Source organism: Rutidosis leptorrhynchoides, chromosome 3 (genome assembly GCF_046630445.1).
Source record: "Rutidosis leptorrhynchoides isolate AG116_Rl617_1_P2 chromosome 3, CSIRO_AGI_Rlap_v1, whole genome shotgun sequence".
Lineage (NCBI taxonomy): Eukaryota > Viridiplantae > Streptophyta > Magnoliopsida > Asterales > Asteraceae > Rutidosis > Rutidosis leptorrhynchoides.
Genome location: NC_092335.1, coordinates 281864190 through 281879462, shown reverse-complemented (window position 1 = coordinate 281879462; position 15273 = coordinate 281864190).

The window sequence follows — 15273 nt, the reverse complement described above, 5'->3', positions numbered from 1 at the left end:
CAACAATAACCTTGGATCTAGCAGTACAGGAAATCGTGTAGGATGCACCTACAAAGAATTCACTGCCTGCAAACCTTTGGAATTTGATGGAACCGAAGGACCGATCGGATTGAAACGGTGGACCGAGAAGGTTGAATCGGTGTTTGCCATAAGTAAGTGTACTGAAGAGGACAAAGTGAAGTACGCTACGCATACCTTCACAGGTTCTGCGTTAACATGGTGGAATACCTATCTAGAGCAAGTGGGACAAGATGATGCGTACGCACTACCGTGGTCAGCATTCAAGCACTTGATGAACGAGAAGTACCGTCCCAGAACCGAGGTCAATAAGCTCAAGACAGAACTTAGAGGGTTACGAACCCAAGGATTTGATATTACCACGTACGAAAGACGATTCACAGAATTGTGCCTATTGTGTCCGGGAGCATTCGAAGATGAGGAAGAGAAGATCGACGCGTTTGTGAAAGGATTACCGGAAAGAATCCAAGAAGATATAAGTTCACACGAGCCCGCCTCCATACAACAGGCATGTAGAATGGCTCACAAACTAGTGAACCAGATTGAAGAAAGAATTAAAGAACAGACTGCTGAAGAGGCCAATGTGAAGCAAGTCAAAAGAAAGTGGGAGGAAAACGGTGATAAGAATCACCAATACAACAACAACAGCAATTACAACAATAATCGCAACAATTATCCCAACAATCGCAACATCAATCGCAACTACAACAAACGGCCCAACAACAACAACAACAACAACAACAACAGCAACTACAACAATCATCCCAACAACAATAATAACCGCAACAACAACAACAATCAGAAGCAACTATGCCAAAGGTGTGAAAAGAATCACTCGGGGTTCTGCACCAAATTTTGCAACAAGTGTAAAAGAAATGGTCATAGCGCGGCGAAGTGTGTAGTGACCCGAACTTTTCCATGTTTATATATATTAATTGAGATTGATGTTTACATGATTAAATGTTTCCAACATGTTAAGCAATCAAACTTGTTAAGACTTGATTAATTGAAATAGGTTTCATATAGACAATTGACCACCCAAGTTGACCGGTGATTCACGAACGTTAAAACTTGTAAAAAAACTATATGATGACATATATATGGTTATATATATAGTTAACATGATATTATGATAAGTAAACATATCATTAATTATATTAACAATGAACTACATATGTAAAAACAAGACTACTAACTTAATGATTTTGAAACGAGACATATATGTAACGTTTATCGTTGTAACGACATTTAATGTATATATATCATATTAAGAGATATTCGTACATCATAATATCATGATAATATAATAATTTAAAATCTCTTTTGTTATTATAAACATTGGGTTAACAACATTTAACAAGATCGTTAACCTAAAGGTTTCAAAACAACACTTACATGTAACGACTAACGATGACTTAACGACTCAGTTAAAATGTATATACATGTAGTGTTTTAATATGTATTTATACACTTTTGAAAGACTTCAATACACTTATCAAAATACTTCTACTTAACAAAAATGCTTACAATTACATTCTCGTTCAGTTTCATCAACAATTCTACTCGTATGCACCCGTATTCGTACTCGTACAATACACAGCTTTTAGATGTATGTACTATTGGTATATACACTCCAATGATCAGCTCTTAGCAGCCCATGTGAGTCACCTAACACATGTGGGAACCATCATTTGGCAACTAGCATGAAATATCTCATAAGATTACAAAAATATGAGTAATCATTCATGACTTATTTACATGAAAACAAAATTACATATCCTTTATATCTAATCCATACACCAACGACCAAAAACACCTACAAACACTTTAATTCTTCAATTTTCTTCATCTAATTGAACTCTCTCAAGTTCTATCTTCAAGTTCTAAGTGTTCTTCATAAATTCCAAAAGTTCTAGTTTCATAAAATCAAGAATACTTTCAAGTTTGCTAGCTCACTTCCAATCTTGTAAGGTGATCATCCAACCTCAAGAAATCTTTGTTTCTTACAGTAGGTTATCATTCTAATACAAGGTAATAATCATATTCAAACTTTGGTTCAATTTCTATAACTATAACAATCTTATTTCAAGTGATGATCTTACTTGAACTTGTTTTCGTGTCATGATTTTGCTTCAAGAACTTTGAGCCATCCAAGGATCCATTGAAGCTAGATCCATTTTTCTCTTTTCCAGTAGGTTCATCCAAGGAACTTAAGGTAGTAATGATGTTCATAACATCATTCGATTCATACATATAAAGCTATCTTATTCGAAGGTTTAAACTTGTAATCACTAGAACATAGTTTAGTTAATTCTAAACTTGTTCGCAAACAAAAGTTAATCCTTCTAACTTGACTTTTAAAATCAACTAAACACATGTTCTATATCTATATGATATGCTAACTTAATGATTTAAAACCTGGAAACACGAAAAACACCGTAAAACCGGATTTACGCCGTCGTAGTAACACCGCGGGCTGTTTTGGGTTAGTTAATTAAAAACTATGATAAACTTTGATTTAAAAGTTGTTATTCTGAGAAAATGATTTTTATTATGAACATGAAACTATATCCAAAAATTATGGTTAAACTCAAAGTGGAAGTATGTTTTCTAAAATGGTCATCTAGACGTCGTTCTTTCGACTGAAATGACTACCTTTACAAAAACGACTTGTAACTTATTTTTCCGACTAGAAACCTATACTTTTTTGTTTAGATTCATAAAATAGAGTTCAATATGAAACCATAGCAATTTGATTCACTCAAAACGGATTTAAAATGAAGAAGTTATGGGTAAAACAAGATTGGATAATTTTTCTCATTTTAGCTACGTGAAAATTGGTAACAAATCTATTCCAACCATAACTTAATCAACTTGTATTATATATTATGTAATCTTGAGATACCATAGACACGTATACAATGTTTCGACCTATCATGTCGACACATCTATATATATTTCGGAACAACCATAGACACTCTATATGTGAATGTTGGAGTTAGCTATACAGGGTTGAGGTTGATTCCAAAATATATATAGTTTGAGTCGTGATCAATACTGAGATACGTATACACTGGGTCGTGGATTGATTCAAGATAATATTTATCGATTTATTTCTGTACATCTAACTGTGGACAACTAGTTGTAGGTTACTAACGAGGACAGCTGACTTAATAAACTTAAAACATCAAAATATATTAAAAGTGTTGTAAATATATTTTGAACATACTTTGATATATATGTATATATTGTTATAGGTTCGTGAATCAACCAGTGGCCAAGTCTTACTTCCCGACGAAGTAAAAATCTGTGAAAGTGAGTTATAGTCCCACTTTTAAAATCTAATATTTTGGGATGAGAATACATGCAGGTTTTATAAATGATTTACAAAATAGACACAAGTACGTGAAACTACATTCTATGGTTGAATTATCGAAATCGAATATGCCCCTTTTTATTAAGTCTGGTAATCTAAGAATTAGGGAACAGACACCCTAATTGACGCGAATCCTAAAGATAGATCTATTGGGCCTAACAAACCCCATCCAAAGTACCGGATGCTTTAGTACTTCGAAATTTATATCATATCCGAAGGGTGTCCCGGAATGATGGGGATATTCTTATATATGCATCTTGTTATTGTCGGTTACCAGGTGTTCACCATATGAATGATTTTTATCTCTATGTATGGGATGTGTATTGAAATATGAAATCTTGTGGTCTATAGTTACGATTTGATATATATAGGTTAAACCTATAACTCACCAACATTTTTGTTGACGTTTTAAGCATGTTTATTCTCAGGTGATTATTAAGAGCTTCCGCTGTCGCATACTTAAATAAGGACAAGATTTGGAGTCCATGCTTGTATGATATTGTGTAAAAACTGCATTCAAGAAACTTATTTTGTTGTAACATATTTGTATTGTAAACCATTATGTAATGGTCGTGTGTAAACAGGATATTTTAGATTATCATTATTTGATAATCTACGTAAAGCTTTTTAAACCTTTATTGATGAAATAAAGGTTATGGTTTGTTTAAAAATGAATGCAGTCTTTGAAAAACGTCTCATATAGAGGTCAAAACCTCGCAACGAAATCAATTAATATGGAATGTTTTTAATCAATAAGAACGGGACATTTCAGTTGGTATCCGAGCGTTGGTCTTAGAGAACCAGAAAATTTGCATTAGTGTGTCTTATCGAGTTTGTTAGGATGCATTAGTGAGTCTGGACTTCGACCGTGTTTTCTTTAAAAATGATTGCTTAACATTTTTGTTGGAAACTATATATTTTTAACATATGAATATTATGTGATATATTAATCTCTTAACGTGTTTGATATTATGTGATAGATGTCTACCTCTAGAACAAGTCCCATTGACTCACCTAATAATAATGAAGAGTCAAATGTAAATTGGAATGATTTGTGGACTGATTCACAAGTTCCCGAAGAGGAACCGGAAGAAGAGTCGGAACCGGAAGAAGAATCGGAACCGGAAGAAGAATCGGAACCTGATGAAGAAATAGAACCGGTGGGGGAAATAATAAAACGGTTAAGTAAAAGAAAATCCTCAACCAACCGACCAAAGTTAATTATGGTCAATGGTGTTTCCGCCAAGGAAGCAAAATATTGGGAGGATTACCAATTCTCCGATGAATCGGATTCCGACGAGAATTCCGATGATGTTATAGAAATTACCCCAACTGAATTTAAAAAGGCAAAAGAAAATAATAAGGGAAAGGGCATAAAAATAGAGAAATCTAATTCCAACCCCGATGAACTTTATATGTATCGTCAACCCCCGAAGTCCTTAAGTTGTAACAATGACCCGGGAACCTCTAAACCACCAGGTTTTTCTAAACCAATGTGGACAACGACGGCTCGTATTAGGGGAACATCATATATCCCTAGAAACTTGGCAAAACGAACCAAAACCGAAGAAGAAGAAACGAGCGAGTCGGAATAAGATAGTTGTATTCGTGTGGTGTAATATATGGAATATAGTGTTCTTATGCTTTATGATATATGTAAAAATTGCTTGTATTAATAAGTATTTTTTTTATGAATCTAACTCTTGTCTATTTTACAGTTTAAAAACACAAAATGGATAGACAACCCAATATTTTAAGAGACCTACCCGGAGACATGATTGATGAAATCTTGTCTAGAGTCGGCCAGAATTCTTCGGCACAACTATTTAAGGCGAGATCAGTTTGTAAGACATTCGAAGAACGTTCCAAGAATGTCTTGGTTTATAAGAGACTTTCGTTTGAAAGATGGGGGATATCACATTGGGAAACCCATAAGTTACGATGTGTTTACTTTGACGCATATATTGCGGGGAACCCAAATGCTATTTTACGCAACGGGTTAAGAAATTATTTTGACTCAATATATCCGAATATTGGACTTCGTGATTTAGAAAAAGCGGCTAACATGCAACATAAAGAAGCATGTTATGCTTACGGATTAGTAATGTTCGCTTCTCACCAAAGTGAGAACAAGAACATCGGGCTACAACTATTAAACAAAACGTTTCCACAAGTGACGGAGTCGGTAATTGGGGTAAGAAATGAGGTTTTTAGATTATTACGGGACTGTTGGACATTACATAACCCTCGTCCCTTTGATGACGTTACAACACGCTGTCTTATCAACGGCCATAACGGTTATGTTGCACAAGACCAAGGATGGGAAGTAGTCCTAGTAAAACCAGAATGCATGACTTGTTTCTGGACGTATGAATTACGTGTCTTTATTGCCTTTGCTGAACGACTTGTGTACTAGCTAGAATTGTCTTCACAACTATCTTGTATCAAAGTTATTGTGTGCTATATTTCATGCTTTATGTAAAATAAGCGGTATTGTAAGTTTGTAAAATATTGTATAAAAGTTTGAACGCGAAATATTATTATAATCAGTTTTTCATATAGAATTGTAGTAGTTGAATTGTATATTAGCTACTAAGTATGAACTTAACGGGTAGGTACTACCCGAATTTAAACTTATAAAACGCTAATATGAAGAAAAAGCTTTTATAAATGAGTTCATATTATGCTACGAAATACTATTAACTACTCTTAATATTCTGTATGATTAACTTGTTCCATTTAACTATTTTGAAGGAAATGGCACCGACTACTCGACACACTGTGAATATGAATGAAGAGGAATTCCGTACTTTTCTAGCTTCAAACATAGCCGCAGTACAGGCTGCGCTACATACCAACAATAACCTTGGATCTAGCAGTACAGGAAATCGTGTAGGATGCACCTACAAAGAATTCACTGCCTGCAAACCTTTGGAATTTGATGGAACCGAAGGACCGATCGGATTGAAACGGTGGACCGAGAAGGTTGAATCGGTGTTTGCCATAAGTAAGTGTACTGAAGAGGACAAAGTGAAGTACGCTACGCATACCTTCACAGGTTCTGCGTTAACATGGTGGAATACCTATCTAGAGCAAGTGGGACAAGATGATGCGTACGCACTACCGTGGTCAGCATTCAAGCACTTGATGAACGAGAAGTACCGTCCCAGAACCGAGGTCAATAAGCTCAAGACAGAACTTAGAGGGTTACGAACCCAAGGATTTGATATTACCACGTACGAAAGACGATTCACAGAATTGTGCCTATTGTGTCCGGGAGCATTCGAAGATGAGGAAGAGAAGATCGACGCGTTTGTGAAAGGATTACCGGAAAGAATCCAAGAAGATATAAGTTCACACGAGCCCACCTCCATACAACAGGCATGTAGAATGGCTCACAAACTAGTGAACCAGATTGAAGAAAGAATTAAAGAACAGACTGCTGAAGAGGCCAATGTGAAGCAAGTCAAAAGAAAGTGGGAGGAAAATGGTGATAAGAATCACCAATACAACAACAACAGCAATTACAACAATAATCGCAACAATTATCCCAACAATCGCAACATCAATCGCAACTACAACAAACGGCCCAACAACAACAACAACAACAACAACAGCAACTACAACAATCATCCCAACAACAATAATAACCGCAACAACAACAACAATCAGAAGCAACTATGCCAAAGGTGTGAAAAGAATCACTCGGGGTTCTGCACCAAATTTTGCAACAAGTGTAAAGGAAATGGTCATAGCGCGGCGAAGTGTGAGGTCTACGGACCAGGGGTTAATAGAACGAAAGGAACAAATGGTGTCGGAACGAGTAATGGCGGAGCAAGTAGTGTCGGAGCAAGTTATGCCAATGTAGTTTGTTATAAATGTGGAAAACCAGGCCACATTATTAGAAATTGCCCGAACCAGGAGAACACGAATGGACAAGGCCGTGGAAGAGTTTTCAATATTAATGCGGTAGAGGCACAGGAAGACCCGGAGCTTGTTACGGGTACGTTTATTATTGACAATAAATCTGCTTACGTTTTATTTGATTCGGGTGCGGATAGAAGCTATATGAGTAGAGATTTTTGTGCTAAATTAAGTTGTCCATTGACGCCTTTGGATAGTAAATTTTTACTCGAATTAGCAAATGGTAAATTAATTTCAGCAGATAATATATGTCGGAATCGAGAAATTAAACTGGTTAGTGAAACATTTAAGATTGATTTGATACCAGTAGAGTTAGGGAGTTTTGATGTGATAATCGGTATGGATTGGTTGAAAGAAGTGAAAGCGGAGATCGTTTGTTACAAAAATGCAATTCGCATTATACGAGAAAAAGGAAAACCCTTAATGGTGTACGGAGAAAAGGGCAACACGAAGCTACATCTTATTAGTAATTTGAAGGCACAAAAACTAATAAGAAAAGGTTGCTATGCTGTTCTAGCACACGTCGAGAAAGTACAAACTGAAGAAAAGAGCATCAATGATGTTCCCATTGCAAAAGAATTTCCCGATGTATTTCCGAAAGAATTACCGGGATTACCCCCACATCGATCCGTTGAATTTCAAATAGATCTTGTACCAGGAGCTGCACCAATAGCTCGTGCTCCTTACAGACTCGCACCCAGCGAGATGAAAGAACTGCAAAGCCAATTACAAGAACTTTTAGAGCGTGGTTTCATTCGACCAAGCACATCACCGTGGGGAGCTCCTGTTTTGTTTGTCAAGAAGAAAGATGGTACATTCAGGTTGTGTATCGACTACCGAGAGTTGAACAAACTTACCATCAAGAACCGCTACCCACTACCGAGAATCGACGACTTATTTGATCAACTACAAGGCTCGTCTGTTTATTCAAAGATTGACTTACGTTCTGGGTATCATCAAATGCGGGTGAAAGAAGATGATATTCCAAAGACTGCTTTCAGAACACGTTACGGTCATTACGAGTTTATGGTCATGCCGTTTGGTTTAACTAATGCACCAGCTGTGTTCATGGACCTTATGAACCGAGTGTGTGGACCATACCTTGACAAGTTTGTCATTGTTTTCATTGATGACATACTTATTTACTCAAAGAATGACCAAGAACACGGTGAACATTTGAGAAAGGTGTTAGAAGTATTGAGGAAGGAAGAATTGTACGCTAAGTTTTCAAAGTGTGCATTTTGGTTGGAAGAAGTTCAATTCCTCGGTCACATAGTGAACAAAGAAGGTATTAAGGTGGATCCGGCAAAGATAGAAACTGTTGAAAAGTGGGAAACCCCGAAAACTCCGAAACACATACGCCAGTTTTTAGGACTAGCTGGTTACTACAGAAGGTTCATCCAAGACTTTTCCAGAATAGCAAAACCCTTGACTGCATTAACGCATAAAGGGAAGAAATTTGAATGGAATGATGAACAAGAGAAAGCGTTTCAGTTATTGAAGAAAAAGCTAACTACGGCACCTATATTGTCATTGCCTGAAGGGAATGATGATTTTGTGATTTATTGTGATGCATCAAAGCAAGGTCTCGGTTGTGTATTAATGCAACGAACGAAGGTGATTGCTTATGCGTCTAGACAATTGAAGATTCACGAACAAAATTATACGACGCATGATTTGGAATTAGGCGCGGTTGTTTTTGCATTAAAGACTTGGAGGCACTACTTATATGGGGTCAAAAGTATTATATATACCGACCACAAAAGTCTTCAACACATATTTAATCAGAAACAACTGAATATGAGGCAGCGTAGGTGGATCGAATTATTGAATGATTACGACTTTGAGATTCGTTACCACCCAGGGAAGGCAAATGTGGTAGCCGATGCCTTGAGCAGGAAGGACAGAGAACCCATTCGAGTAAAATCTATGAATATAATGATTCATAATAACATTACTACTCAAATAAAGGAGGCGCAACAAGGAGTTTTAAAAGAGGGAAATTTAAAGGATGAAATACCCAAAGGATCGGAGAAGCATCTTAATATTCGGGAAGACGGAACTCGGTATAGGGCTGAAAGGATTTGGGTACCAAAATTTGGAGATATGAGAGAAATGGTACTTAGAGAAGCTCATAAAACCAGATACTCAATACATCCTGGAACGGGGAAGATGTACAAGGATCTCAAGAAACATTTTTGGTGGCCGGGTATGAAAGCCGATGTTGCTAAATACGTAGGAGAATGTTTGACGTGTTCTAAGGTCAAAGCTGAGCATCAGAAACCATCAGGTCTACTTCAACAACCCGAAATCCCGGAATGGAAATGGGAAAACATTACCATGGATTTCATCACTAAATTGCCAAGGACTGCAAGTGGTTTTGATACTATTTGGGTAATAGTTGATCGTCTCACCAAATCAGCACACTTCCTACCAATAAGAGAAGATGATAAGATGGAGAAGTTAGCACGACTGTATTTGAAGGAAGTCGTCTCCAGACATGGAATACCAATCTCTATTATCTCTGATAGGGATGGCAGATTTATTTCAAGATTCTGGCAGACATTACAGCAAGCATTAGGAACTCGTCTAGACATGAGTACTGCCTATCATCCACAAACTGATGGGCAGAGCGAAAGGACGATACAAACGCTTGAAGACATGCTACGAGCATGTGTTATTGATTTCGGAAACAGTTGGGATCGACATCTACCGTTAGCAGAATTTTCCTACAACAACAGCTACCATTCAAGCATTGAGATGGCGCCGTTTGAAGCACTTTATGGTAGAAAGTGCAGGTCTCCGATTTGTTGGAGTGAGGTGGGGGATAGACAGATTACGGGTCCGGAGATTATACAAGAAACTACCGAGAAGATCATCCAAATTCAACAACGGTTGAAAACCGCCCAAAGTCGACAAAAGAGCTACGCTGACATTAAAAGAAAAGATATAGAATTTGAAATTGGAGAGATGGTCATGCTTAAAGTTTCACCTTGGAAAGGCGTTGTTCGATTTGGTAAACGAGGGAAATTAAATCCAAGGTATATTGGACCATTCAAGATTATTGATCGTGTCGGACCAGTAGCTTACCGACTTGAGTTACCTCAACAACTCGCGGCTGTACATAACACTTTCCACGTCTCGAATTTGAAGAAATGTTTTGCTAAAGAAGATCTCACTATTCCGTTAGATGAAATCCAAATCAACGAAAAACTCCAATTCATCGAAGAACCCGTCGAAATAATGGATCGTGAGGTTAAAAGACTTAAGCAAAACAAGATACCAATTGTTAAGGTTCGATGGAATGCTCGTAGAGGACCCGAGTTCACCTGGGAGCGTGAAGATCAGATGAAGAAGAAATACCCGCATCTATTTCCAGAAGATTCGTCAACACCTTCAACAGCTTAAAATTTCGGGACGAAATTTATTTAACGGGTAGGTACTGTAGTGACCCGAACTTTTCCATGTTTATATATATTAATTGAGATTGATGTTTACATGATTAAATGTTTCCAACATGTTAAGCAATCAAACTTGTTAAGACTTGATTAATTGAAATAGGTTTCATATAGACAATTGACCACCCAAGTTGACCGGTGATTCACGAACGTTAAAACTTGTAAAAAAACTATATGATGACATATATATGGTTATATATATAGTTAACATGATATTATGATAAGTAAACATATCATTAATTATATTAACAATGAACTACATATGTAAAAACAAGACTACTAACTTAATGATTTTGAAACGAGACATATATGTAACGTTTATCGTTGTAACGACATTTAATGTATATATATCATATTAAGAGATATTCGTACATCATAATATCATGATAATATAATAATTTAAAATCTCTTTTGTTATTATAAACATTGGGTTAACAACATTTAACAAGATCGTTAACCTAAAGGTTTCAAAACAACACTTACATGTAACGACTAACGATGACTTAACGACTCAGTTAAAATGTATATACATGTAGTGTTTTAATATGTATTTATACACTTTTGAAAGACTTCAATACACTTATCAAAATACTTCTACTTAACAAAAATGCTTACAATTACATTCTCGTTCAGTTTCATCAACAATTCTACTCGTATGCACCCGTATTCGTACTCGTACAATACACAGCTTTTAGATGTATGTACTATTGGTATATACACTCCAATGATCAGCTCTTAGCAGCCCATGTGAGTCACCTAACACATGTGGGAACCATCATTTGGCAACTAGCATGAAATATCTCATAAGATTACAAAAATATGAGTAATCATTCATGACTTATTTACATGAAAACAAAATTACATATCCTTTATATCTAATCCATACACCAACGACCAAAAACACCTACAAACACTTTCATTCTTCAATTTTCTTCATCTAATTGAACTCTCTCAAGTTCTATCTTCAAGTTCTAAGTGTTCTTCATAAATTCCAAAAGTTCTAGTTTCATAAAATCAAGAATACTTTCAAGTTTGCTAGCTCACTTCCAATCTTGTAAGGTGATCATCCAACCTCAAGAAATCTTTGTTTCTTACAGTAGGTTATCATTCTAATACAAGGTAATAATCATATTCAAACTTTGGTTCAATTTCTATAACTATAACAATCTTATTTCAAGTGATGATCTTACTTGAACTTGTTTTCGTGTCATGATTTTGCTTCAAGAACTTTGAGCCATCCAAGGATCCATTGAAGCTAGATCCATTTTTCTCTTTTCCAGTAGGTTCATCCAAGGAACTTAAGGTAGTAATGATGTTCATAACATCATTCGATTCATACATATAAAGCTATCTTATTCGAAGGTTTAAACTTGTAATCACTAGAACATAGTTTAGTTAATTCTAAACTTGTTCGCAAACAAAAGTTAATCCTTCTAACTTGACTTTTAAAATCAACTAAACACATGTTCTATATCTATATGATATGCTAACTTAATGATTTAAAACCTGGAAACACGAAAAACACCGTAAAACCGGATTTACGCCGTCGTAGTAACACCGCGGGCTGTTTTGGGTTAGTTAATTAAAAACTATGATAAACTTTGATTTAAAAGTTGTTATTCTGAGAAAATGATTTTTATTATGAACATGAAACTATATCCAAAAATTATGGTTAAACTCAAAGTGGAAGTATGTTTTCTAAAATGGTCATCTAGACGTCGTTCTTTCGACTGAAATGACTACCTTTACAAAAACGACTTGTAACTTATTTTTCCGACTAGAAACCTATACTTTTTTGTTTAGATTCATAAAATAGAGTTCAATATGAAACCATAGCAATTTGATTCACTCAAAACGGATTTAAAATGAAGAAGTTATGGGTAAAACAAGATTGGATAATTTTTCTCATTTTAGCTACGTGAAAATTGGTAACAAATCTATTCCAACCATAACTTAATCAACTTGTATTATATATTATGTAATCTTGAGATACCATAGACACGTATACAATGTTTCGACCTATCATGTCGACACATCTATATATATTTCGGAACAACCATAGACACTCTATATGTGAATGTTGGAGTTAGCTATACAGGGTTGAGGTTGATTCCAAAATATATATAGTTTGAGTCGTGATCAATACTGAGATACGTATACACTGGGTCGTGGATTGATTCAAGATAATATTTATCGATTTATTTCTGTACATCTAACTGTGGACAACTAGTTGTAGGTTACTAACGAGGACAGCTGACTTAATAAACTTAAAACATCAAAATATATTAAAAGTGTTGTAAATATATTTTGAACATACTTTGATATATATGTATATATTGTTATAGGTTCGTGAATCAACCAGTGGCCAAGTCTTACTTCCCGACGAAGTAAAAATCTGTGAAAGTGAGTTATAGTCCCACTTTTAAAATCTAATATTTTGGGATGAGAATACATGCAGGTTTTATAAATGATTTACAAAATAGACACAAGTACGTGAAACTACATTCTATGGTTGAATTATCGAAATCGAATATGCCCCTTTTTATTAAGTCTGGTAATCTAAGAATTAGGGAACAGACACCCTAATTGACGCGAATCCTAAAGATAGATCTATTGGGCCTAACAAACCCCATCCAAAGTACCGGATGCTTTAGTACTTCGAAATTTATATCATATCCGAAGGGTGTCCCGGAATGATGGGGATATTCTTATATATGCATCTTGTTATTGTCGGTTACCAGGTGTTCACCATATGAATGATTTTTATCTCTATGTATGGGATGTGTATTGAAATATGAAATCTTGTGGTCTATAGTTACGATTTGATATATATAGGTTAAACCTATAACTCACCAACATTTTTGTTGACGTTTTAAGCATGTTTATTCTCAGGTGATTATTAAGAGCTTCCGCTGTCGCATACTTAAATAAGGACAAGATTTGGAGTCCATGCTTGTATGATATTGTGTAAAAACTGCATTCAAGAAACTTATTTTGTTGTAACATATTTGTATTGTAAACCATTATGTAATGGTCGTGTGTAAACAGGATATTTTAGATTATCATTATTTGATAATCTACGTAAAGCTTTTTAAACCTTTATTGATGAAATAAAGGTTATGGTTTGTTTAAAAATGAATGCAGTCTTTGAAAAACGTCTCATATAGAGGTCAAAACCTCGCAACGAAATCAATTAATATGGAACGTTTTTAATCAATAAGAACGGGACATTTCAAAGTGTGAGGTCTACGGACCAGGGGTTAATAGAACGAAAGGAACAAATGGTGTCGGAACGAGTAATGGCGGAGCAAGTAGTGTCGGAGCAAGTTATGCCAATGTAGTTTGTTATAAATGTGGAAAACCAGGCCACATTATTAGAAATTGCCCGAACCAGGAGAACACGAATGGACAAGGCCGTGGAAGAGTTTTCAATATTAATGCGGTAGAGGTACAGGAAGACCCGGAGCTTGTTACGGGTACGTTTCTTATTGACAATAAATCTGCTTACGTTTTATTTGATTCGGGTGCGGATAGAAGCTATATGAGTAGAGATTTTTGTGCTAAATTAAGTTGTCCATTGACGCCTTTGGATAGTAAATTTTTACTCGAATTAGCAAATGGTAAATTAATTTCAGCAGATAATATATGTCGGAATCGAGAAATTAAACTGGTTAGCGAAACATTTAAGATTGATTTGATACCAGTAGAGTTAGGGAGTTTTGATGTGATAATCGGTATGGACTGGTTGAAAGAAGTGAAAGCGGAGATCGTTTGTTACAAAAATGCAATTCGCATTATACGAGAAAAAGGAAAACCCTTAATGGTGTACGGAGAAAAGGGCAACACGAAGCTACATCTTATTAGTAATTTGAAGGCACAAAAACTAATAAGAAAAGGTTGCTATGCTGTTCTAGCACACGTCGAGAAAGTACAAACTGAAGAAAAGAGCATCAATGATGTTCCCATTGCAAAAGAATTTCCCGATGTATTCCCGAAAGAATTACCGGGATTACCCCCACATCGATCCGTTGAATTTCAAATAGATCTTGTACCAGGAGCTGCACCAATAGCTCGTGCTCCTTACAGACTCGCACCCAGCGAGATGAAAGAACTGCAAAGCCAATTACAAGAACTTTTAGAGCGTGGTTTCATTCGACCAAGCACATCACCGTGGGGAGCTCCTGTTTTGTTTGTCAAGAAGAAAGATGGTACATTCAGGTTGTGTATCGACTACCGAGAGTTGAACAAACTTACCATCAAGAACCGCTACCCACTACCGAGAATCGACGACTTATTTGATCAACTACAAGGCTCGTCTGTTTATTCAAAGATTGACTTACGTTCCGGGTATCATCAAATGCGGGTGAAAGAAGATGATATTCCAAAGACTGCTTTCAGAACACGTTACGGTCATTACGAGTTTATGGTCATGCCGTTTGGTTTAACTAATGCACCAGCTGTGTTCATGGACCTTATGAACCGAGTGTGTGGACCATA